The sequence below is a fragment of the Anabrus simplex genome, chromosome 6 (genome assembly GCF_040414725.1).
Source record: "Anabrus simplex isolate iqAnaSimp1 chromosome 6, ASM4041472v1, whole genome shotgun sequence".
Lineage (NCBI taxonomy): Eukaryota > Metazoa > Arthropoda > Insecta > Orthoptera > Tettigoniidae > Anabrus > Anabrus simplex.
Window position 1 is genome coordinate 253,598,075 of NC_090270.1, and position 26,916 is coordinate 253,624,990.

Genomic DNA, 26,916 nt, shown 5'->3' on the forward strand with positions numbered 1-26,916 from the left:
GTGATAATATTTGTTTATAATTCTTGACCCCCTCATCACCGTCATGCTTGGAGAATTGGTAAGATTTTTTTTTAATATTTGACCCGCTCATCACCCTCATTCTTCTAAGAATGATAGGATTCATTTTTAATTGTTGACCCGCTCATCACCCTCATGCTTGGAGGATTGGTAAGATTTAACTAGCATGGTACCCGTTCTTCACACGGGAATTTGCAGAGGATTACATGTTATCTTCAGGAATGTATGCGAAATAACATGGCCCTATTCACACGTTTGATGCGACATGCCAAAATGATATTTTCTTATGAAAGTGCATGGCAGTAAAGTGAAATATGATGAAGCTGAACAAAGTTGTGCGAAACTCTGCATGGTTCTCAGGTTGCATATTGTATCTCTGACCACTGGCGTGGCACTCTGACATTGATGATGCCTCCATTAATATCTGTTCCATCAAAAAGAGTAAAATGGATTTCTAGCTTTTCCCGTTGCCCACCTTGAAGTGATATGCGCGGCATGTTCCACGGGACTTGGACTAAAAATCCAATTTTTCGTAATCATCTGCGTTATTATCCGCCGTACGGTAAATGCGTGCATGGCATAACAGGAACGGAAATAACATATTCTTAAACGTATGTTGTATACAGTTTTTTGATAGACCTAATGTTAACGAAAATAATCTTCCTATAAATTCCAGCACATGTGATTACCATGACATCATATGTACCTAATAACACAAACCCTAAATGAGTAGAATCCAAATACGTAGTTTGGTAGAAATGCTTCCAGCAGTTTTCCACTTTGAGGAATATACGCAAGATAGACAGACAGACAGACAGACAGACACCAAAGCGAAAAGTTCTACCTCATGTTTCCTCGGCGTTTCGGCGTTCAGATATATTGGATGGGGGTTATTTTAAAACCGAATGAAATATGATACATCATCTGATTTTCTCCTGTTATAGATCCTTCAACTAACTATAGGTCTGATAGGCTGTCTGTCTCTGGCTACAGAGCAGTAGTAATTTTCTCCGTCATTTGAACAGTAAGCGAAATTGTGTACATAACAAAAGTAATTTAAAATGAAGGGGAGTTTCACATACAGTCTACAGATTTACATACAATGAATAATGTAAGAGAAAATTGGAAAAACTCTTCTGGTCTTCCTATAAACCTCCAGTATATTTAGTGATTTTTAAATGATATGCATATTAAATCCTGATCTTGGATATCCTGCTCTAAATATGAAGTTTGACCGAGATATAATCAACAGTGTAACAGAAAATTTTAAAAACTCTTCTGGTCTTCGTATAAACCCTCAGTCTATTCAGTAATTTTTAACAGATATGCATATCGATACTGGCTCGCTCTAAATACGAAATTTGGTCGATATATAAAATCAATAATATAAGAGAAAATGGAAGAAACCCAGTCCGTTTAGTGATTTTTAAATGATATGCATATCGAAACCTGCTTTTGGATGAGTAGACTCAAATATGAAGTTTGGTCGAGATCTATTCAGCCGTTTACCCGTGATAGTGGAACAAACAATAATAATAATGTTATTTTTCTTTACGTCCCACTAACTACGTTTTAAGGTCTTCGGAGACGCCGAGGTGCCGGAATTTAGTCCCGCAGGAGTTCTTTTACGTGCCAGTAAATCTACCGACACGAGGCTGACGTATTTGAGCACCTTCAAATACCACCGGACTGAGCCAGGATCGAACCTGCCAAGTTGGGGTCAGAAAGCCAGCGCCTCAACCGTCCGAGCCACTCAGCCCGGCATAACAAACAAACAAACAAACAAACAAACAAACAAATAAACAAACAAACGCGAAAGGTAAAAACTAAGGATACGAGCTTGATTTGACCTGAAACGGATAGATATATCAAAATTTGGCGAAATGAGTGACATTGGAGACAACGGACCCACTAGAATTTGATTTATTAGAATGTTGATTATAATTTTAATTTTTGATCTCCTCATAATCCTAATGCTTCCAGGAGTGGTAATATTTCTTTATAATTCTTGAACCCCTCATCACCCCCATGCTTGGGGGATTAGTAAGATTTTTTAAATATTTGACCCGCTCATCACCCTCATTCTTCGAATAGTGGTAAGATTCATTTTTAATTGTTGATCCCCTCATTACCCTCATGCTTGGAGGAATGGTAAGATTTATTTTTAATTGTTGACTCCCTCATCACCCTGATGTTTGGAGTAGTAAGATTAATGTTTAATTGTTGACCCCGTCATTACCCTCATGCTTGGAGGAGTGGTAGGATTTATTTTTAATTGTCGACCCCGTCATCGCCCTGAGGCTTGGAGGAATGGTAAGATTTATTTTTAATTGTTGACTCCCCACATCACCCTCATGCTTGGAGGAGAGGTAAGATTTTAAAATTTTTTAACCCCCTCATCACCCTCATGCTTGGAGGAGTGGTAAGATTTTTTAAATTTTTAACCCCCTCATCTCATGCTTGGAGAAGTGATAAGATATTTGTTTAAATTTTTGACACCCACATCACCCTCATGCTTGAAGGAGTGGTAAGATTTTTTTTAATTTTTGGCCCCTCATCACCCTCATGCTTGGAGGAGTGGTAAGATTTTTTAAAATTTTTTGGCCCCCTCATCACCCTCATGCTTCGAGGAGTGGTAAGACTTTTTTTAAGTTTTGACCCCCTCATTACCATCATGCTTGGAGGAGTGGTAAGGTTTATTTTTAATTTTTGACTCCCTCATCACCCTTATCCTTGGAGGAGTGGTAAAATTTCTTTAAATGTTTGACCTCCTCGTCATCCTCATGCCTGGCAGAGTGGTAAGATTTATTTTTAATTTTGACCTCCTCATTATCCTTATGTTTCTAGGAGTGTTAAGATTTGTTTTTTAATTTTTGACCCCTTCATCACCGTGATGCTTGTGAGAGTGGTAAGATTTGTTCTTAATTTAATAATGTGGGTTCGAACCCCACTATCGGCAGCCTATCCGTGGTTTACCATGTTCACACCAGGCAAATGATTGGGATGTACTTTAATTAAGGCCGTGGTTGCTTCTTTCCCACTGTTATCCCTTCCAGATATAAAGCATGTATTGTTAAACAACTAGGAACACATGGAGATAAATCGTACACGGAAGATCAATTATAGGCATCAGTTAAATTCTCCATCGGAAATGCAGCTGGGTTATCGACGGTTTTAGACTTACTCTTTCCTAAGTTATCGCCCCCCCCCCCCCCTTATCTCTAGCTAAAAAGTACAGATATAGATAAATGAAAGCTTCACTGATCGTTTCTTTTATATTCGCCCCTTAAGAGTTCGTCGAGATGCTGGGAAGTAGGTAATCCAAAGAAGCGTGCAAGTTTCCTCCAGCCATATCAGCGCTATACACCTGCTGCTCCCACCGCTGTGTGCTAATCCGCCGCTAAATGTGTGATAGCGAACATAATACCTAAGTTATAAACAGAAGTGTGCGAGCAAGATTATACCGTGAGCGATGCTACCTTCTGGGATTATGTTACTTTCCATGACATTCTCTGCTATTAACACATCCATCGCCATATACGACCATTGTCGTTTACATTTTTATCTGTCACCAGTCCCAAGCACGTCTATGGACGTTTTAGAACCCAGGTTCAAATAGTTCTATATATTTCCCATTGATGGCACCCGCATGCAGGGAAACTTGCTAAATCCATCAATGAAACTTTGATTGATCGATATCTGTACTTATACATAGCAGAGTCATTACGTTCGTGGACTGGCCGTCTAGTGTCGCTGTGGTGCACTACAGCGGGGAGTTTGCACCACAGGATGTTGCGTGACAGTTCTTCGCTAGCACCAGCAAAAGGCAGTTGCGTTCATACAGTTTAAGCAGAACTACGATCTCTTTTGTGAAGAGTAGCAGAACGACAGCGGTGGAACTCGAGAATGTCGTAGTTTGAGCAACGGGCAGATTTAAAGTTCTGCTAAAAATTAGACCAATCCGGCAGGGAAACGTTTGAGATGATGAAGTCGAAATCGTCCGGATCACCTCGACGGGGAAAGATAGGTCAAAAGACGATTGATCTTGAATTGTTGGCACCATTCAACGAACATATTATTGTCGTGTAGTACACAGATGTACTCTGTGTTGCCAGCATTGCAGGCGCCAGTCGAAGAACTTGTTGATTGTAGCATCGTTGCCTACGAGATAAGTAGGCAACGGCAGTACATGAGTGTACACCGAGTTGCCTGCACTGTAGGCGCCAGACCATGAACTTATTGTCTGCAGTAGTAGTTTGAAATACAGTAATTATGCCATAGTCAGTGTATTCTAACATCGAACAAAGTCAAACTTGTAGATCGTATTTACGTCCTGTGAACATGGCTTCCGTCTTGTATGAGAATACGGGGGAATCGCACGCAAGTATGGCATTTTCATTAATGAAACTCAATGCATAAAGTAAGCATTGAACTGGTCACGTATTTTTAATCGGAGTTATTATACTTAAAGTGGTCATTTTATTGAAATTACTAATAATGGAATATATTTGAGTGAAACTGTACTTACTCATGATTCCCCACCCATTCGGGCAATCCACTGCTTTAGTCATTCAACCAAGGAGCCGGATGTGCCTGAAGTGGAAACGTTCATACTACAGTACTTGAAACCCACAAAGAAAATAGTTGTACTGCTTCCTTTCCGCAGAATAACATGACAGTTATATAGCTCTAGAAATATTGTTTTTGTTTTTCATGATGCCGAATTCCTCTGCGATATATTTCTTTTCTTTCCCACCTTTTTCTACTTCTTTAATCAATTTATTATTTTCACTTGCACTTAAACTTTAAAGCACATGTTCGTCCTCCATGACACTGGCCTTCGTGGGCTTGAGTAATCCAGCGGTTCGCGGACTCTCACATTACCCCGTACCGTAAACAATTAAGCAAGGGTTACGAAGTAACCTAAAGAGGGTTTCAAGCCGCTGTGGTACTGCGAAGTGTTGTAGCGTTGAGACGCTCTGAAATGCGGCTAGAAAAGCAAAACACTTTGCCTAAGAAGTAGAGAATACGTATTCTTGTATAAGGAGAGGACTTGAGTTCAGTGAATTCCTCTCCTGTCCCAACATCGACATGAGACCTATCTGTGTCAGTGCGACGTAAAGCAAATAGCAAAAAAAAATTATTCTTTCAGAGAGGGGGAGTATTCCATCCTTAAATTCTTTCATCAACCAGAGTTCAGTACAAAGTTTTAGCAGTGTGCTGGTTCTAGAATATGGCCGATGACCTAGCTGTTAGGTCCTTTTAAACAACAAACATCTACGTTTCTAGAATGCTTATCCAAGATAACTGCAATTCAAAAAGGACCCGGCGTGTTCCTTGGTAAAATGTGTACTACAGCAGTCACCAACAATGAAAATGACTCATCTCACATTCCCTCCAGAAAAACTTGTCGCTTACGATAATCTGCACGCAAATTGCATGATTCTAACTCAGGCACTTAAGATGCAATGACTGTTGCTTGTTTCGTATGTTACTGATGGTGGTTACGATAATTTATTTTTTAAATTGTTTTTACCCTCTAGATTAATTTTACGCTTACGGTACTTTGCCAGCATGTGCAATGGAGTCTGATTGAGTTATAAACATTGTAAACTCAATGTTAACAAAAATGTTGCTTACGATACTTTGCCTTTTCAGGGACAATGTATGTGCTGCGGGTCAGTATTTCTCCCTCATTATTATCACATAGCGGTTTCTGCAGGCGCAACGACGATACTATTCCTCACGCCTTGAACATGTTCTGATATGAAGTAACCTGAATATAATATACAGCCTTCTTATTCTATCGCTTTTCCCACAGCTGTGGGATCGCGGGTGCGAACTACGTAGCGCACATAGAGTTTGCCCTGTTTTACGGCCGGATGCCCTTTCTGACGCCAACTTCATGTGGAGGGATGTAATCACTATTGAGAGTTGCTGTGGTGGTTGCTAGTGTGGTGTGTTGTGCAAATATGAGGAGGAGAGTGTTGGTACAAGCACAAACATCCAGTGCCCGAGCCGGAGGAACTAAACAGACACGATTTAAATCCCCGACCCCGCCGCGAATCTAACCCGGGGCCATCTGAACGGAAGACCTCAACACTGACCGTTCAGCCAAGCAGTCGGACAATATAATATACAGTAAATGAAAAAATAAAGGTCCTCCTCTGTGGTGTAGTGGTTAGTGTGATTAGCTGCCACCCCCGGAGGCCCGGGTTCGATTCCCGACTCTTCCACGGAATTTGAAAAGTGGTATGAGGGCTGGAATGGGGTCCACTCAGCCTAGGGAGATCAAATGAGCAGAGGTGAGTTCATGTCCCACCTCAGCCATCCTGGAAATGGTTTTCCGTGGTTTCCCACTTCTCCTCCAGGCAAATGCCGTGATGGTACCTAACTTAAGGCCATGGCCGCTTCCTTCCCTCTTCTTTGTCTATCTCTCCCAATATTCCCATCCCCCACCGAGGCCCCTGTTCAGCATAGCAGGTGAGGCCGCCTGGGCGAGGTACTGGTCATCCTCCCCGGTGTATCCCCCTACCCAATGTCTAACGCTCCATGACACTGCCCTTAAAGTGGTAGAGGTGGAATCCCTCGCTGAGTCCGAGGGAAAAACCAACCCTGGAGGGTAAACCGAGTAAGTAGTAGTAGAAAACATAAAAAACAATCAGCAATTAAATGAAAAGGAAATATTACAAGATGGTACAACCAGTCTCCGAGGTAATGACTTAATAGACAGACAAATAAAATATATGTGTTTCTTTCTTTCTTTCTTTCTTTCTTTCTTTCTTTCTTTCATAATCCGTTTACCGTCCAGGGCTGATTCTTTCCTCGGACTCAGCCAGCGATCCAACCTCTACCGCCTCAAGGGCAGTACAAAATACATGTAATAAGTACATTTTTTGGTTCTTTCCAATCAGCTGGTATGGTATCTCAACAGGAACAGAACTGATTTTTTTTTGGGTGGGGGTGGGGGGTATATTAAAACAAACGAATCTTTATGAAATCTCTGCACCACCTTTACGGGGCGTGCCGTATTAGCAAGGACTGTTATGAGGGGTAAGTTGATAGGAGGGTCTCTTTGAAATACAGAGAGACAAGCAAGTGGTTATGTGACGTACTCATTAGCGCCTGACCCGAGCTGCGAGCTGGTCTGTCAGACGATCAATAGCCGAAACTCTGAGCGGGTCCTTCACGGGCACATTCGTGTAGTCTAGACACCATTGTCACTACGTATTGCGGCCCACCAAACTTCGCAAACCGCATCCCAAATTATCTTCTCACTTAAGTCAGTCTCTTCCTTCTAGACCATTAACTGCACATAGCTCCCCTTGTGGATGACGGCGCACGGACCCCAAGACCTCACAATCAGGTTCAAATCCAGCTGAGGAAGTCGGATTTTTGAAGGGCGAAAAAATGTCTGTTCGATACTCCATGTCGTACGATGTCGGCAAGTAAAAGATGTCTGGTGACACATTTGGTCTTTAGCCGAAGAAACTAATTAGGCTACAACTCAACCGAGGATTACCCAACAAAGATCCGGTTTAATCTATCACATGCAAGCATAAAACGGAATGTCGAAATTGACCCATAGGTAGATTTAATTGCGTCAAATATAAAAAAGGACACCCTGTATCGGAGGCACGGCTGCAAGTGTAAAGCGTAGGAGATGTCTTTGAGATGGAAATGAGTAAACCCGTGTCCTTGTCCCAGCGAGGTAGAGCTATTTTTAGGCACCCACCTCCTCCAATGTAGGTGAGCGGCATGTGCCATTTTGACCTCCTACCAGCCCCCATGCCATTTTTAAATCACTGACAGTACCGGCAATCGAACCCAGGGCCCCAAGGCAGCAATAGCGCTAACCGTTATATTACGGAGGCGGACTTGACAGAAATGAAGATGTAATTACTGTAGGTATACCAACAATATACAGAGTGTAATTGGAACAAAGTACCTCCGTCTGAAGAGGTATAGAAAAGACTGCTCTAAGCAACCTGCGCGAAGAAATTTTCAGCTACGGAGGATATTCAAAATGTAAGTTTCACTTCTTGACCGAACCGGAAATCAATGCGCTTCAAGAGTGGCACATTGTCCAAATAGAGTACTTGTCCACGGCTGCCTCCAGCGACACTTGTGCATCGTAGTACGCAAGTGAAATGTCGTGCCAACTGCAAATCTACTCCAAAGATGAATTATGCGGAACGGTACGCTTTCTGCAATTGCATTGATATTCACCGTGACGTTTTTGGGCGGTGTGTGGACCGAAATGCAGTACCACGTCCAGCCATTGTGAAGTGGTGTAAGTTATTTCAAGAAGGCCGCACAGGTGCTGATCGGACAGGATAGCCATCAACGTGGATCACAGAAGACAACATCATACAGATCGACGCAATGTTTCGCGGCAATAGCAGAGTGCGTAGGTATTGCACAGAAGATGGACATCTCAATGGGCAGTGCGCATGCCAACGTCGAAAACGAGATGGATTATCGGAAATTATGCTCACGTTGGGTGCCGTGATTATTGTCACCCGAACACAAAGTCGCAAGCTTTATGGTTTCGCTGGACTACTTGCAATGCTAATTTCTGGAGGGCAATGAGATTTTAGGACACATCATTACGGGAAATTAGATATGGGTACATTATTTCACACCTTAAACAAAGAGGGCGTCTATGGAATGGAGACACTCACGCACGCCGATGCAGAAGAAATGCCAAGTTGCGCTTTCAGCAGGGCTCCGTTAATTTTGAAGAAGTTATGACACAGAGTTTACGCAAGGGCTGCAACCATTATTGCCGATAGTTACTTCCAAACATCGAGGTCGTTACGCAAGGCCATAAAAAACAAGACGGGGAGGAAGTTAGCACATGCTTAATTCTCATTCACGACACTGCAACACCACACAAGGTGTGCACAACACAAGGTTTGCTTCGACTGTTTTGATGGGAGGTAAGGCAGCATACCAGATCTTGCACCCTGCAATTTCCATGTGCTCGCAAGCTGAAAGAACACCTCAGTTGAACAAGATCAGGTGACAATCTCGTTTCCGACATAAAATGGTGGACGCTGTCATCACTCGCCATGACGTCACCGATTAATGAAACAAATTTAAAAAAATATATTCACACTTCAATTTCTTCTACAAGTTGCTTTACATCGCACCTACACAGATAGGTCTTATGGCGACGATGGGATAGGAGAATGCTAGGAGTGGGAAGGGAGCAGCCGTGGCCTTAATTAAGGTTCACCTGATGTGAAAATGGGAAACCAAGGAAAACCATCTTCAGAACTGCCGACATTGGGGTTCGAACCCACTATCTCCCGAATACTGGACGTCAACTTTTTAATTGTATATTAACCATTAATACGTAGTACAGTCAATAAGTTCTGAGACTTGACGCCTGGGGGATAGGCACCCGCACGATTCTCTCTGTTGCACACGATGCCGCATTACACGGCGTACCCCACACAGAACCACATCCACCCTCAAAATCGTCGCCGTGGGCCGTTAACCACTTAAACAGAACCACATCTACCCTCAAAATGGTCGCCGTTGGCCGTTATGCAAGTTGGTATAGCTGCTGGAAGCACCGCTGAAAGGAAACACCATGTTTCGTCTCCAGTTATTATTCGGCTGAGTAACGTCGGATCATCGTCAGCACTACTGATGAGGTCACCACAAATCGTCATGCGATCATCACGTTGGTCTTGCGATAGGATTCGTGACACACTGTGCTGGGTAGCACGAGACATGTTGAGGTCGTCCGTCAGAATTTTGTGGCAAGTACCATGGCTGACCCCTATTGCTCCTGCGAGATCGTCTACGACTGGGAGCGGTTAGCACGCAGGAACGTTGCAACTTCTTGTATCTTGCGTTCCGTTCAAACTGTTTGTGGCCGAGTAGTACGCACATCATCATCGAAACTGTCCCGTCCTTGTACAAAACGTCGGTGCCACCTAAAGACAACACTGCGACTCAATGCGTCCTCACCTGTTGCATCATTTCAAACGTTTCGGCAGTGGTTTTGCCTAATTTCTGGCAAAACTTGATTTTTGTCCGTTGCTCAAACTGTGACATGTCAAGGTCCGACTGGAGCATTCAAATAACCGTCAAAACAACGACCGTACGTCTGTTTCCAGTGTATGCACTCAACTGTCTCTTGCAGGGACGAGAGACTGACTGACATGGTACCATACCACGGCGCCATTATGTGATCAGTCTCAGAACTTGAGGACTATACTACGTACTGTATATCGTATATAGCCTACTGTAATTTCTAAGTTTTGAAGCTGATCTTAACTATATATTCCCGCGTGACACTCAAAATTACGTGGGACACAGTCCGTAAGCAAAATGAAATATGTATTCTACGTAAAACAGAAAATGCCTGCACACAGCCTACGAGCGACCTGCATATCTGTGAGGATGTGGTTGGTTGGTTGGTTGGTTGGTTGGTTGGTTGGTTGGTTGGTTGGTTGGTTGGTTGGTTGGTTGGTTGGTCGGTCGGTCGGTCGGTCGGTCGGTCGGTCGGTCGGTCGGTCGGTCGGTCGGTCGGTCGGTCGGTCGGTCGGTCGGTCGGTCGGTCGGTCGGTCGGTCGGTTGGTTGGTTGGTTGGTCGGTCGGTCGGTCGGTCGGTCGGTCGGTCGGTCGGTCGGTCGGTCGGTCGGTTTAAGAGGAAGTACAACTAGGCAACCATTCTCTGAGGATGTGGCCCTACCTAAAATGATTTCTAATGGTGAAGACGGCGCACACACCCAGCCCCGAGAAGGACAAATTAACCAATTAAGGTTAAAATCCCCTACCCGGCCCAGAATCCAACCCAGGTTGCCGTTGGACCAAAGGTCAGAACGCTAACCAATTAGCCATGGAGTGCTATACTGTCATCACACGTTTTATACTGATACTAGCAGTGCCCGCGACTTCGTATGCGTGGAATTTATTTCTGACTTATTAAGCTTTTTTGCATACAATGTTTGATGTAGTATCATTGGAGACATGAACAAAGAGTAGCATTAAACAATTTCGGTGGGCTTAATTTTATCAACAGAATAAGTAAGTACATCATGTGAACGCTTCTCTGTAGACAATGTTTGATGTTATATTATTTTCTGGCATCAAGACAATTTGTGTTTCGGCTGGTCCAAGTCGAGATAAGCCAGCACACATCAGTCCATGCGAAAAGCACTTCTTCCTCAAGTCGATTCCCACAAGTGAGAATGCTTGTGTCTGTGACGTGTTTATTTGTGATGGTAAGTGACATCTTCAGTGGAAACTGTAAGTGTTTAAAAGATATTCTAATTCAGCTGGTGTCATCGGAATACGCGGAATGTGCGCTAGTTCTCCAGACGCTGGTCCGGTGAGATTGGTCGCTACCATGACATCTCGCAACTCTTTTATTAATAGCCTTGTGCCATTGCACATATTATTTTTTTTTACTAGGGGCTTTACGTCGCACCGACACAGATAGGTCTTATGGCGACGATGGGATAGGAAAGGCCTAGGAGTTGGAAGGAAGCGGCCGTGGCCTTAATTAAGGTACAGCCCCAGCATTTGCCTGGTGTGAAAATGGGAAACCACGGAAAACCATCTTCAGGGCTGCCGATAGTGGGATTCGAACCTACTATCTCCCGGATGCAAGCTCACAGCCGCGCGCCTCTACGCGCACGGCCAACTCGCCCGGTTTGCATATATTAGGCGGGCTTAAATTTCTTATCAGCATCTTTACATCAGGTCGTGTGGTGGCAGGCCGTGTGGAATAAGGGAGTTCAAAAAATCGTGTGGGTGGTGTACTACGTCTACAATATTGTTGACTTTATCAACTGAATTATAATGTTTTATTTGACCAGGATAAAAATTGTTTAATTCACTGACACTTTGGTTTCTGGGGGATACTATTTCTAGTGATCATAGCCAATGATAATCTCTTTGTAGAAGATTTTGTATATAAGGATATATTGCATCTATAATATGTTCCAGAGTGTAAACTCTGCGACCGAATCTGTCGTCCAGTTCTATTTCAGTGCTGCTACCGTTGGCGCATTTCTCCTTCTCCAAGTTCAAGCAGCTGTGGTGGGAAAGCACTATCGTTATGTTCGATTAAGTGTGCTCTCAGATTAGTGCGCAAATGAAGTATTTGGACTGAACCCTATAAAACAGATGAGTTAATACATGCTTTAATAATATCTGCGCGTGTTCCTCTTACTATGAGAGGAAGTTTTTGTCGGAAATATCCAGTAAAAACAATAGTAATTCCACGCATGATGTTGTTTGAAATTTTGAGATCTTTCAGCGTTCGATTCACTGCTTCAACATGAGATCTGTGACTCACAGTACATTCATCCCACATCACTGATGAAGTTTCTTTCTACAATTCTCCAAGCGGTCCAGTTTCACGTATATAACATTGATATGGACTAAGCAACAGAAGTCTAAATTCATGAATTATATTATCGTAGTCGGCACGGTATAACTGCCTAAGACATGAATGTTCGGAAATTGTTTTTTCTGTAACTTTTGTTATGTAGTACAGTACTTGTCGTAAGGACCAATACCCATTTTTTTATGCCACCCCCTCCCCAGAGAGTAAGTCGTATGCGTACCAAGTTTGCTTGAGAGCTATGCTTGAGCATGCACGCATACATCTATAAAATTGGTCACATTGGACATTCCGACTGGGACTGAACTATGACTTATACGGCATCCAGATTGTCACAGTTCCTTTAGGGGGCCTTGAAAACTATGGATTCGACATTAATATCTGGGTGTTAGGGGTGTCTTGCCCCCCACAGTCGTTTTTTCCTTTTTCAGATAGTAAGTTGTTATTTTCCACCCCTTCTCACCGCCGTATCCATGGGGCTGATCTTGGACTGAAATTATATCTGGAGTGCGACTATTCACCTCTGCGACCCCAGGAACTATGGATTCTACATTAATATAGGTCGTTATCTATTATCTTCATACTTCACCTCCTTTCCATCTCCGCCCAAAGAAGTCCTATGAGTGCCTTACACAACAGTATATTTTTTCCAGATAGTAAGTCATATGTGTACCAATTTTGGCTGGCAGCTATGCCCAACGTACAATGCATAATCTCCCTGCTCTAGAATCCTGGAGCTGACGTTGCCATGGTTACTGCAGTTTATTTCTTTATCCGATTCCTAGAGCAGGGGTAGTGTGGTACCAATATCTCCATAACGGTTGGTTTTAGGGCCTTAAAACATGGTTTTCGGGCCCGTACGGCTTACCGAATTGTGTTCATTGCGCCAAGGGACATCAAATGAGCCTTATCTCCTCCTTGTACGACAAATTCGATATTTCGCCTATATTAGCCTATTATTTGTATATCTCTCCCCGTCACCCGCCCCCTGGAATTGTTTTGAAAATAAAATACAGTCCATTTCCTTCGGAGATAATGTATATTTACATTAGTAAAAAAACTTTTGGAATCGGTCCAGTAGTTCCTGAGACTAGCCATTACATACAAACAAAGTTTACCTCCTTATACTGTATAATTAGTAGCTGTTACCTACGGCTTCGCCCGCGAGGATTTCGTAAGTTGGTAAAAATTAATTGTTCCTCAGTACTGCACTAAGACATTATCTGAAAATCCCTAAAGTAAAAAAAAACTTGCTGAAAAATTTCATTTCATTTACTCCAGAACATCTTTGTAATCCACGTTTGTGGCATTGCTTTTCTGAGCTAAGGTGACCAAGCTACTGGTGGAGCTAAATCTGGAACATGCGACATGTAACTCTACGTGTGAGAAACAGTCCTCTTTTAAGTCGAATAAAGAAAGGGATTCTTTATTTCTTAAGGAGATTCCAAATACCAATTTTTATGTCTGTAACATCTTAGTTTTTGAGATATAAGTGTCCTCAAAAAGAGAATTCAACCCCTTCTTCACTTATTTCCGATCTCCAGGTTAAGTTGATTTTCCGAAAACAAAAAGTATATGTTTCTATATTTTTAAAGGAGATTCCAAATACCAATTTTCACGTCTGTAACATGTTAAGTTCATGAGATATCCTGTAGATATACTCATTTTGAAAACTGCCCCACTCATGGCTGAGTTTGGTTCACAGAGTTCTGGGTTCGATTCCGGGCTGAGTCGGGGAATTAAATCGCGTGTGATTAATTCTTCTGGCTCGGGAATAGGTTGTTCGTGTTTGTCCCAACACCTTCCTCTTCATATTCACTCAACACACCACTTTACCAACCACAACATGAACACGCAATAGTAATTACATCCCTACACATCCGGTTGGCGTCGGGAAGGGCATTCAGCCGTAAAACAGGGACAAACCCACATTTGGGATACAGTTCGTACCCGCGACCCCACAGGTGTGGGAAAAGCGATAGAAGAATGAGATACTCATTTTTAAATTCACCCACTTTTTTAATTTTTCAAAATTTCATTTCTCTACCTCCAGTAGTTTTGGCTCGGCGATGATGAATCAGTCAGTCAGTCAGTCAGTCAGTCAGTCAGTCAGTCAGTCAGGACATGTTATTTGATATAGAGAGATAGATTTCATTACATATCGTACATAATTTTGACATTCATTCATCAGTTCGCTGTGAGACGTGCAAGCGTAAACATCGAACGCGCTGTTCTGTTGTGTACTGTGAGGTAGAGTGTTTCGAGTGGTATTAGTACAAAGTGCAAGACAATGGCAAGCTTAAATATTAGGAAGAATACCTTAAAATGTGCATTTCCTGATAAACTAAACAAACCCGGACCGGCAGAAATTCATGAGTGGATTGAAACAGTTTTAAAATTAAATGTTGACCAAGTGGAAGCAATACAATTGGACAATTTGGAAACAGCAGTGTACATAAAATTAACCAGCAAACTTCTGATGGAGCGCATTCTCACTTCAACAGCAGGAAAATCTCAGGTAAAGAAATTCAATGGTTCACTTTCGGAGGTAATTATCACATGTGCTGATGTGGACACGAAACTAGTACGGATAATGAATCTTCCTATTGAAATGGCCAATGAACGCGTGGCAACTTATTTCAGTCAATATGGGAAAGTTAGGGACATACGTAATGAAAAATGGTCTTCTACATACACATTTAATGTATTTAGTGGCATTAGAGCTATGCGTATCGAATTACAAAGTGCTATCCCGACAATAGTGAAAATCGACGGATATCGAGCTCAGGTACTTTATGAAGGACAACCAAAAACATGCTATTATTGTCGTGGTAGTGACCATCTCCGACAAGATTGCCCGGTAAGGCGAGGAGCAACTTCGACAGGTGAAACAGGTAGTAGGCTTATGAGTCAAGTAGTTGCAGGGCACTCCACTGCCCCATCTCTCGCGAGCGACACGTTTGTAAACACAGGCAGGAGCGACAAGCTGGACTCACGACAGGTTATCGGTCTTGAGTCACAACAAGACCAGACCAGCCGGGGACATAAACAAGATACACTACACGAAGTTCAAGTTACCACAACGGAAGCAGAGATACATTCCCTTCCAAATAACCTTCTAACATATGGACAAGGCAACTCAGTCGATGTGCACGGACCAGAAACAGACACACAACCAGCTCATGTCGGAACTGTAGGACTGGGACAATCTACGGATCACATTCAAGTTGAAGAACACTCACCCCACCATAACACAAATGTCCCTGAACTTACGACAGGAAACGAACTTATTAATTCTGACCTCGTAAATACAGACTTTGACGTAACCAGTTTGTTGGCAGACAAGTTAAATAGTTCTAGTTACCCCAACACTAGCAGTCCTCCGAAGGAAGATATGGAACTCGATACTGATGATAGTAACACCACCGAAAATTTGACAGGTCATAGTGAGACTCCTAAACAGCTGTGGTCAGATGACCTTGAACCCTCGCCTCATTCACTGCTTAACGACATTAGCGAAGTTCCCTCAAGTCAGATTGTTCCGCCAGAGAAAAACGTTAAAAAGCTAAAAACTACCCCGACCACCAAAGATGGCGTCCATAAGTCAGTACAACCTTATATCAGCCCAAAGGATCCTCGAAGACAAGGAGGGAGGATAGGTGAGAGACGGTAGTTTGGCAATGTCTGTCAGATCCAAGGGCTCGACAGTTCAGTTTGGTATCCAGATGAATGTTACATTCCTCATGCTATTGACGTACACTATAATGACCTTAAACATTAACTGTATTCAGATAGACAGCAAGCAGCAGCTTCTTAAGAAATTAATTCGTGACCAAGATGTTGATATAGCATTGTTACAGGAGGTTGCTACAGATGATTTACTTCATATATTTGGGTATGAAAGAATAGTAAATATCAACGAGACCAAAAGAGGTACAGCTATATATATAAAAGATACAATTCCCCATACAGCTCCCGTTTTTCTTCCCAGTTCTCGTGGTATCAGTTTCAACATAAAAGGACTTCTAATTGTAAATATTTATGCACCTTCTGGTTCTCAGGTGAGAGCCGAACGAAATGAATTCTATACAAGTGATATCATACATCTAATTAAAAATCATAGAGATCGCATGGTTATTGGCGGGGATTTTAATGCAGTTATCAATGCTAAAGATCAGAGCGGGAGTTTTCAGAATTGTATAGCCTTGTCAACTTTAGTGAAAGGGCTCAAACTGATAGACACCTGGGAATTACAAGCATCATCCGACCCCGGCTATACATATTTTTGCGCGAAAGGAGCATCGAGATTAGACCGAATATATGTCAGTCAAAGTCTGCAAGACCATGTTGGGAATGCGGATGTGTGCCCCGTCGAATTTTCGGACCATGCAGCATATATATGTAAATTAAAGCAATCAGAGCTGGGAGTAGCTCGGGGAAGGGGTGTATGGAAACTAAATGCAAATATTCTCAACAGTGAAGAACTGCAGGAACTGTTTTCTGTGCAGTGGCAACTATGGAGAAAACATCATTCACGTTATACAACGGGACTTGAGTGGTGGTTATCCTATGCAAAGCCCAATGTAATCAAATTCCTGAAACGGTTTAGTGCTCAGTATACTCGATAGCTCAATCAAAAATCCGAATTCTTTTACAAGTGTTTACGTCAGCTTTATAGGGAAGATCCCAGGAACCCATTAACATATCTTCGTATCAAGAAAACCAGAGCACTTCTTCTCAAACTACACAGAGAAATGATTGAAGGACTTAAAATACGAGCACGAGATCATCGGAATACTACCGATGAAATGTCATCATTGTACCATCTCATTCGTGAGAGTAAACGAGGCAAACGAAAATATATTTCTAAACTGGCATCGTCAAGTGGTGAGTCTTCTGGGGATGTCAATATCATTAAGAACACAATTGAGCATTTCTTTACACAATTGTATGAACAAACGAATGATGTTCTTCTTGACAGCAACAGCGCCTTTTTTGATTCTGTTCGAGGAAGACTGACACATGTGCAACAAGACTATCTTATTGAAGAATTGCGGGAGGAAGACATTTATGAAGCCATACAGCGCAGTCTGCCTAACAAATCCCCTGGATTAGATGGCCTTGGACGAGAATTCTACCTGACATTTTGGCCAGTTATCAAGGAAGACCTTACGCTAGCTTTAAATGATGTGTTATATTCAAGACCAAATATAAGTCGCCTAAAAGAGGGATTGATTGTCCTGGTACCAAAAAAACCTAATCCTAAGAGTATAGATGATTACAGACCAATTACTCTGCTGAATTTCGATTACATGTTACTCACCCGATGTCTTAAACAGCGACTGACCTTCCTTATGTCCGATGCTTTAGGGGCACACCAATCGTGCGGAGCTCCCGGTAGGAGCATTATACACTCAGTATGTGCAATAAGAGACATTATCAGTGATTGTAGGGTCAGAAGACAGTGTAAACAACTAATATCTTTAGATTTCGATCACGCGTTTGACAGAGTGAATCATACCTATTTAATTGCTGTTCTACGTGCAATGGGACTAGACAACCGCTTTATTGGTATACTACAACATGTTCTTCAGGGAGGTTCTACGAAGGTCCAATTTAATGGGTTTTTTACTAAGGCAATTAACATAAAAACAGGCGTACAACAAGGATGTCCGTTATCTATGTTATTATTTGTGCTATCTCTTGAACCACTATTGAGTAATTTAGCATGTTTACGCGACCGAGATAATATGGAAATACTTGCCTTTGCTGATGATGTCACTATCATTGCGGACCGCAGAACAAACGCACAAGATCTCCAAAAAACTATCAGTGACTACTGCAATATATCTGGTGCACAGCTGAACGTTCATAAATCGTGTTTGTTAAAACTAGGAGCAAGCCATATACGTGATAAACCTTTGTTAAACTGGGCAACAGTTCAGAACGAGGTAAAAATCCTAGGCCTTAGTTGTTTTAACAGTATTCACCAAATGATCCAGCGTAACTGGGGCAAAACAGTGAATGTGATACGCGGACTGTTACAGCGAGAAAAATACAGGAATTTATCATTACTGCAAAGAATTCAGTACATCAATACATACATAATCAGTAAACTGGGTTACATGGGTCAAATCCTACCTCTGCCTCGGGTATCCGGTATTAAGATAATGTCTGCTGTAGGATGGTACATATGGCAAGGTTCAATCCTAAGGGTGAATCGTGATACTTTAACTCTGTCAAGATCTACTGGTGGATTAGGACTCAAGAATATTCAGAACCATCTGACAGCCTTATTCCTCAATCGGCACATAAAATTCCTTATTGGTGAAGGTCATCCGTATTCTCAAAATTTTCTCCAACAGTGGTGCAGTTTACAGCAGTTGCCTAACCCTCCCCCTTTCCATGATGTAGATAAATTCGCCCCTCATGCGCGATATTTGAAATATGAAATGAGCTATCTACCACAAACTTTTATGAACAATAACGTGACCTCGAGAAGCATCTATATGTTTCTGCAGCGTAGCCAATATGTAGCTCCCAGGATTCAGCAGTCTATTTTGGTATGCAACTGGAATCGCATCTGGAGGAATATTACGCATCGGGTTCTTCCTCTTGAACTTCAAGCAAAGTGGTATATAGTTGTTCATGATATTGTGCCGACAAATAGTAAACTGTATAATATTCGTATGGCAGAAAGTTCACTATGTACCGTGTGTCGCAGAGGAGAAGACACTCTTCTCCACCATCTGCATGATTGTGCCCGTGTTACGCAAGCTTGGCGATATGTGACGTACATCATCAAACGGACTGCTCGATCCCAACATTTTGAAGTACCACCGGAATGGCTTGTCCGCCCCACCTTTGGGACAACTTCAGCTCATTTTACATCTGTGCTCGTGTTAGTGCTTGCAGTGTACGTGCATACAGTATTAAAAACTCCTGGAACTTGGAACTCTCGACACAATAGTTTGTGTCCAGATATTCAAGATGGTATTGGTCAAGTTTTATCGTCACCAAAAGCTAAATATGTGGGGGAATATAGTCCGTTATTGTACTCAATCATGGAAGACTTCTCTACTGAAAACAACATCAATAATTAAGAAACTTATTTATTTTTAATGTCTGTTGTAATTCTCCGAAACTTGTGCTACTGTTTCAGCTCGGTAAAGCCAAAAAGAGTGTGTTGCTATTTTATTTTATTATTTGTATTTATTTTCATCCTAACGCTTACATAATAATGCTTTCTAACAAACTTCAATAGTGCCAAGTTACCAAAGTAAAAAGAGACCTTTTACTTTTTTTACTCTCTATATTTCTACTAAGACATTGTTTGTTAAATTTGTACTGTCATCTATGTCATTATTGGTGTTGTATTCTGTATGTGTACCAACTGCGCCGAAGGATTAGGCACAAGAACTATTCTTTTTTTTACCCAAGAAAAGGTCGTTAATGGTCATCAATTAATGTCATAGCAATGTAAGAATGTTCCAGAACTGACAAGTGGTAGTGGAAGTGGAACGGACTTACTGTAGACCAGGAGACATGTAAACCTACCAACTGTAAAACTTGTAAGCATGTATTTGTATCAATAAAAAGTTGTTATTAAAAAAAAAATTCACCTGAATAAGTTGATTTTGATTTACATTATTTGCTATGTTTACATGCAGCAAACTTGATTTAGAGAAAATACAAAGGATTACACTTGAAATAAGTATACCGACTTGATATGAACAAATGAATTTTCAGATTATTAAACAAACATAAATACTGCGTTTAAATCAAATAAACGTTCTTGCACAATTTATGGGCTTGCATGTGTGATGTTTTGTTTCTTGTTTTTACTGAAAGAAGAAAGAAATTACAAATATTTATATAGACACTGATATATAAATTGTATATGTTAGACAAATTCATTTTCTGATTACTTAGTAAAAAAATTACATGAAAAGACCCTATAGTTGACCCACAATGTATGATAACTATTGAGACCGAGCAAGTTGTCTGTGAGCTTACATTCGGGAGATGGTGGGTTTTCCGTGGTTTTCCATTTTCGCACCGTGCAAATGCTGGGGCTATACCTTAATTAAGGTCACGGCCGCTATCCTTTGGCTATCCCTTTCCCATCTTTGCGTCCACGGAAATCTTCAGTATGTTACTGAGACGTTAAATCGCTAACACTGGAAGAATAATCAAATAAGTAAACCAAAATAATGCATACAAAATTAAACGATATTTTAATCTCTTTTTTGCTCGTTAAAAAGTTCCCTAATTTATGACTGTTCACTATGATTTCATTCCTAATGTGAGCGTTGCAAACCAAGCAAGCCAACTCAAACATTACGAGAGAGAAGTCTTTACGCTGCTTTTGTGCTGTCCTAAAATTGCATGAACTCTGCTGAATACACGTATCACAGTGCAATAAAGAATATTAGCCAGAATATCTACAGCAGTCTAAACTTCAATTTCAACAGCTGCTGATGGTATAGCAGCGGCATCGCGCATATCCCAGCGCATTCTGGCGGTCGTGCCCAACAACTACGACAAAGACAGACAGTTTTAATTTGCTACTTGAAAACCTTTGTCTCTCCTTTAACTCCTCCCCGGCGTCTCCACTTTAACTTCTCCCTTTAACCACTTCAATAGCTCTTAAAATGGACCCAGGAATTTTAATATCGCGAACCTTCTTTTAAATTATTTCTAGTTGCAAAGAGAATTAATAATAATAATAATAATAATAATAATAATAATAATAATAATAATAATAATAATAATAATAATAATAATAATAATAATAATAATAATAATAATCTCCGCCTCTGTGGTGTAGTGATTATTGTGATTATCTGCCATCCGCAGAGACCCAGGTTTGATTCCCGTCTCTGCCACGAAATTTGAAAAGTTGTACGAGGGCTGGAACGGGGTCCACTCAGCATCGGGAGGTCAATGAATAGAAGAGGATTCGATTCCCACCTCGGCCATCCTCAAAGTGGTTTTCCGTGGTTTCCCACTTCTCATTCAGGCAAATGTCGAGATGGTACCTAACTTAAGGCCACTGCCGCTCCTTCCCTCTTCCTTGTCTATTCTTTCCATTCTTCCCATTCCCCGCAAAGCTCTTGTTCATGATAGCAGGTGAGGCCGCCTGGGTGAGGTACTGGTCCTTCATCCTCAGATGTATCTCCCGACCCAAATTCTCACGCTCCAGGACACTGGCCTTGAGGCAGTAGAGGTGAGATCCCTCGCTGAGTCCGAGGGAAAAACCAACCCTGGAGGGTAAATGTATTACGAAAGAAATAATAATAATAATAATAATAATAATAATAATAATAATAATAATAATAATAATAATAATAATAATAATACATATATGGCCTCCCCTAGTCCCGTTTCTTGATATGAATTTATATGGCATGTTTTCCGGCTGGATGCTCTTCCTGACGCCTACCTCGTTGAGAAGCTAATGTAGATGAAATGAATGACGTTGTGTACGGAGATAGAGGAAATCGGCTGTGGCCTATGAATAGGAACTGCCCCGGCATTTGCTTGGAAATGAAAATGGGAAACCACAGAAACCCAATTTGACTGTCAGTACAGCCGACGATGGGGTGTGCGAATCCACTCGTCTCACGAATGTAAAGCTTGGTTTCGTGTGCGTAGCACCGTAACACACACGGCCACTCCACTCGGTTATAATAATAATAATAATAATAATAATAATAATAATAATAATAATAATAATAATAATAATAATAATAATAATAATGTAGACCTCCGTAGTGTAATAGTTAGTACTGTTAGTGACCGTCATTGTAGGCCCGGTTTCTTTTTTTAATTTATTTTACGTCACACCATCACAGACAGGTCTTATGGCGACGATGGGATAGGAAAGGCTTAGGAGTGGGAAGAAAGCGGGCGTAGCCTTAATTAAGGTACAGCCCCAGCATTTGCATGGCGTAACAAAGGGAAACCACGGGAAACCACCTTCGAGGCTGCCGACAGTGTGGTTAAAACCCACGATCTCCCGAATGTGAACCCACAGTTGGGCGACCCTAACCACACAACCAACTTGCTAGGTGACCCGGGTTTGATTTCCGGTATTGCCAGAAATTTAAGGTTGAAGGAAGGCTGCTATTTGCTCAAGAAAGTACACGCAACTCACCTCTATTAGGGGTGTACCTGAAAAGATCTGTTCCATCTCCAGCAATACAAGGACTATAGATTTATAATAACAAGCAGAAGAAGAAGAATTTAGTTAGTTGCCGGATTACAGGTCTCCTGGAGATGTGCAATCTAGGAGGCCTGGTGTTCCAGCATCTGATTTGTTGCCATCTTACAGTGAAACGGGATTCTATTGAACAGTGTATACGATCCATAGCGTATCTGGGGCTGAGTCATCTCTTACCCGGTCCAGTCAGCGTTCTTCTTCTTCAATTCAAAGTCGGTTATCATATAGTCTATTATAGATCTGGTACCCCTACACTCCAATGAGTAGCGGTGAATAGGCTTATGTTTGAAGAAGGTATTCGTAACTGCGAAATCCATACTAGCACAGAAGTCTAGAGTAGTATACGCTTCCCATTCCTATTAGCTTCCTTATTATCCCCACATTTACCCATCACCTTTTATCCACCTTCTGTTTCCAGCTCTCGCATTCAAATCGCCCATTAGCACTATCCTATCATTGCTGTTAACCTTGACTACGATGTCACTCAATGCTTCATAAAACCTGTCAGCTTCAATCTCATCTGCACTCTCACATGATGAATACACCGAGACAATTCTCGCGCTATTTCCTCCAACTGCCAAATCAATCCACATGATTTTCTCATTTACGTGCCTAACAAATACTCTATTGCGTGCAATCAAGCAAAGCAATCTTGGAGTGGTGGAAGGTAAAGGCTTCCACTATCCGTAACCTCGGCACTTAATGGGGTGGAGTGGTTAGCTCTACCCCCGGCCGCCTTTGCCCCCAGAAATTAACCTGGTACTCATTTTTGGTGTAGGCTGAGTGAACTTCAGGGCGATATGCACCTCCGGAAGTAGAAATCTCGTTTCTTGAATTTTACGACTTCCTGACGGGGATTCGAACCCACGTCCTTCCGGGCGAACCGAGCACGCCTTTTACCGCCTCGGCCAGGCAGCTCCTCGTTGCGTGAAATAGTATTCATAATAAACAGTCCTACTCCACACTCTGCCCTTCCCTTTTTAACACTTGTTAAGAACACTGTATAATCTCCTATCTCTTCCTTGTTATCGCCCCTTAACCAAATATCGTTAACTCCTAACACGCCCAGATGCGTTATCTTTGCTTACTCAGACAGTTCTACTTTCTTTCTTCCAAAACCCCGTTAATATTGATAGGTTCCCATCGAATTCCATTTCGTTCGCCACGCGTCCCTCGCCTGTCAACTGGGAGTGGGACTCCGTTACTCCCATAGGTCTGAGACTTGCTTAAAACATCTTGAGCTCGTTAAATTTTGTGAAGCATGATGCTACCCTACTTACACACAGTCCCAGTAAGGACCTCTCCTCTATCGGTTTAGGGACCACCGGTGGTCTGAATAGTCCTAGACACCTGAGTATAAGAAAGGCCATGACACAGAAGATATCCGAGATGTCTACTCCTGTTCCGTAGCAACTGGTATCCCGACTCTCAGGATCACTTACTAGGCCACTCAGCCGTTGCCCATGGTTGCCCACACCATGAACCGTAAAAATTAATCAATGTAATAGATTACATGCTTGAAATTATCCTTTTTAAATTCTTAGTGCCTATTTTGCATGCTCTTTTACTTGCCTATTTTCACAGCTTTAAGTTCCTAAACATGCCGGCTCTACTCATTAGAGTTTGGGGACTTGATAGTTGGTGGTGTTTTACAGACGGTGGGCGGCGATGAGGGACGAGTGCGGTACCATGTCCCCTGACAGTCCGGGACTTCCTCAGACTCGACCTAAAAAGCTCAAATTCCTCCCCATCCCCGAAGACCTGCCACTACTCTTCAGCAGCACTGAAGAGGAGGAAGAGGACGAATCGGAGGTGGCGGACCCTGGTGGAGGAGGGACAAGTGAGGGCGTCACCGAGGTGAGTACAGACATACTGGGCAGTCCCTCTATGATAAATTACTGTAACATTACATGCCATGTCTCCAGACTGTTTTAGCTAAGGTATTCTATTAAATGATTTCGTAGTGTGGCAACGATGCTGCCAACATTGGAAATTGAAAAATTATCATTTTTATTTATACAGGTTTTCTCACCTAGGAGTAATCAGATGCTTTTCTGTGGAGTTTTGAAGCATATTTTCAATTTCGTTTTTGTAATATGCAGGAAGAGTCAGCCCAAACAAAAACTGCTCATAAGGTACGTTATGTGACACCCAGAGTCAACGGGAAACGTCGTTTAGATTCTCACTGCAAACTAAATGTTGTGAATGTAATTTTATGTGCCCTGTCGATAGAGCAGCTTCAAGTTAGTCTAGTACAATATACCAGCTGGCCCTCCAGCCCCATACTTTCAACGTATATGTGTTCCGCGTGCACTAGTGATGAATGGGTTGCCTGGTCGCTTGTTTACAAAGGAGCACTACAATGTACTGTGAAACAAATAGCAATCATTTAACTACACATGTACTGTAACGGGTGCATTTTTAAATACATCAGAGATGCGGAAAATAAAATGTTTTAACTCATTAATTTATACACGTACAAACATTCTACTCTACCAAAGAGTTGTTTGTATGTGACTTGAACGATCCAATTGTAACTCTGTTCGGCGAAATACAAGAACGTAGGCAGCTATACGGAAACTCATGCGCAAAACGTCTGCGAGCTTCGGCTGCATTCCGACCAGATTCTTCACAGTTTAAAATTGTGTCTGTGTATTCGTCGTTGTTGAACACACCAGCCACTGTCGACATGCTGATAGGAACTGTAGTGCTGCTGTACCAAATACCAGCGTACTACTGAGTGTTCGAAAATGAGGCTTGCTAAAAACAGGGGGCGCACTAGACGGGTAGCGTTGAGGGAAAATGCAGCGAGCGGCCATTTCTTCCGATTTTGACGTAACCTTTCTACAGGCAGTACTTAGTTATTAGATATCCCATTCATCATTAGTGCATGCCGGACAATTACGAAGGGATGTCAATATATCATGCAACACACTTTTTCTAAAAGCAGGTTGGTTTCATTGAGGATTCAAATACACCATGTTATTTCTCAAATCCTATTGCTGCAATATCCTATTTTTCAACATAATCTCCGTTCAATGCTACAGCCTTACATCATCATAATGTGAGGGCCTGTATGCCTGCATGATACTACTCGACTGGTCGATGTCGAAGCCAACAGATGGAAGTCAGAAGGTGCGAGATGCGGGATGTAGCGTGGATGAGGAAGAACAGTCCACTGAAGTTTTGTGAGTTCCTGTCGGGTGCGCAGACATGCGTGAAGTCCTGCGTTGTCGTGGAGAAGGCTCACCGTGCTTTTGTCCACGGCCAGGTCTCCGTAGACATTCTGCAGGCGCCTGCGAATATCTGTGATGTCCTGATTTTCCGCCAAAAGAAACTCAATAACTGCTCCCTGTTTGGTCCGCACCTTCGTTGCAGACAGCGTTTTGAAGGCTAGTTATAGCGCTGCCACCTATCGGAAGTTAATGAAACTCTACGAGACAAAGCAAGAATATTCAAAGATATCCCAAATAAAATTTCAATGTTTAAACCGAAATTGCCTGATAAATAAAATGTGTTGCATTATATATTGAACGCCCCTCGTATAAATAGAAAGTACAGGCTACCTGATAAAATATTCCGTTCAAAAATATCTATTCCTACGCCTTGTAGTGCGCCGTGTTGTCTCCACGCCACTGTCATACAGCAGCCTCACTAAGCCGTTATTGGAAATGCTAACTATTTATCTTGTTGTACTGTCACCGTCAATAAATATCCTTGAACGGAATGTCGCAATGGACTAATTTAGACTACTCTATCGACTGGGGAAATAAAAATTACACTTTAAACAACATTTTACTTTCATTGACAACCCAAACGACGTTATCTGTTGATACTGGATGTCACATGACGTACTTGATGAGCTCTTTGTTTGGGGTGACTCTACCTAAACATTACAAAAATTCCAGAGAACAGCCACCTGACGACTCTTGAAATTAAAAAGTTGAGAAACACCCGGCATTATATCTCAAGTTAGGAATTATAATTAAATATCCGTTTATATACTAAGATGACAGTTGGTATTATATTATAATTGTTTTTTCGTATCTAATGGCGACATTATTCCCTACTCCTCCACCCTACCCCCAACAAAGACGAAGGCAATTGGGATTAGACTACGATACACTGCACTAGCATCTTGTAAACGTGGAAACATATCGCCGTCAAGCGTGGGAAAACTTAAAATTAATATCAGTATGGATGAACCAGACACTCCTGCTAAACCTACCCACAGTCATCGTAGTCCTCAGGAACAGCAGCTGCAAGAATATCTTGTTAATTAAACTTACTACGAAAATAAAAT

General features: G+C 41.9%; 1 long non-coding RNA gene across 1 annotated transcript in view; it reads left to right on the plus strand.

Moving 5' to 3' along the window:
- LOC136875707 (uncharacterized) overlaps positions 1-26,916 on the plus strand; it is a 193,642-nt gene that overhangs the window by 41,982 nt on the left and 124,744 nt on the right. Inside the window, exon 2 of the long non-coding RNA XR_010860504.2 lies at positions 24,269-24,470. This is a non-coding gene — a long non-coding RNA (uncharacterized lncRNA). The remainder of the gene's footprint in view (positions 1-24,268; positions 24,471-26,916) is intronic.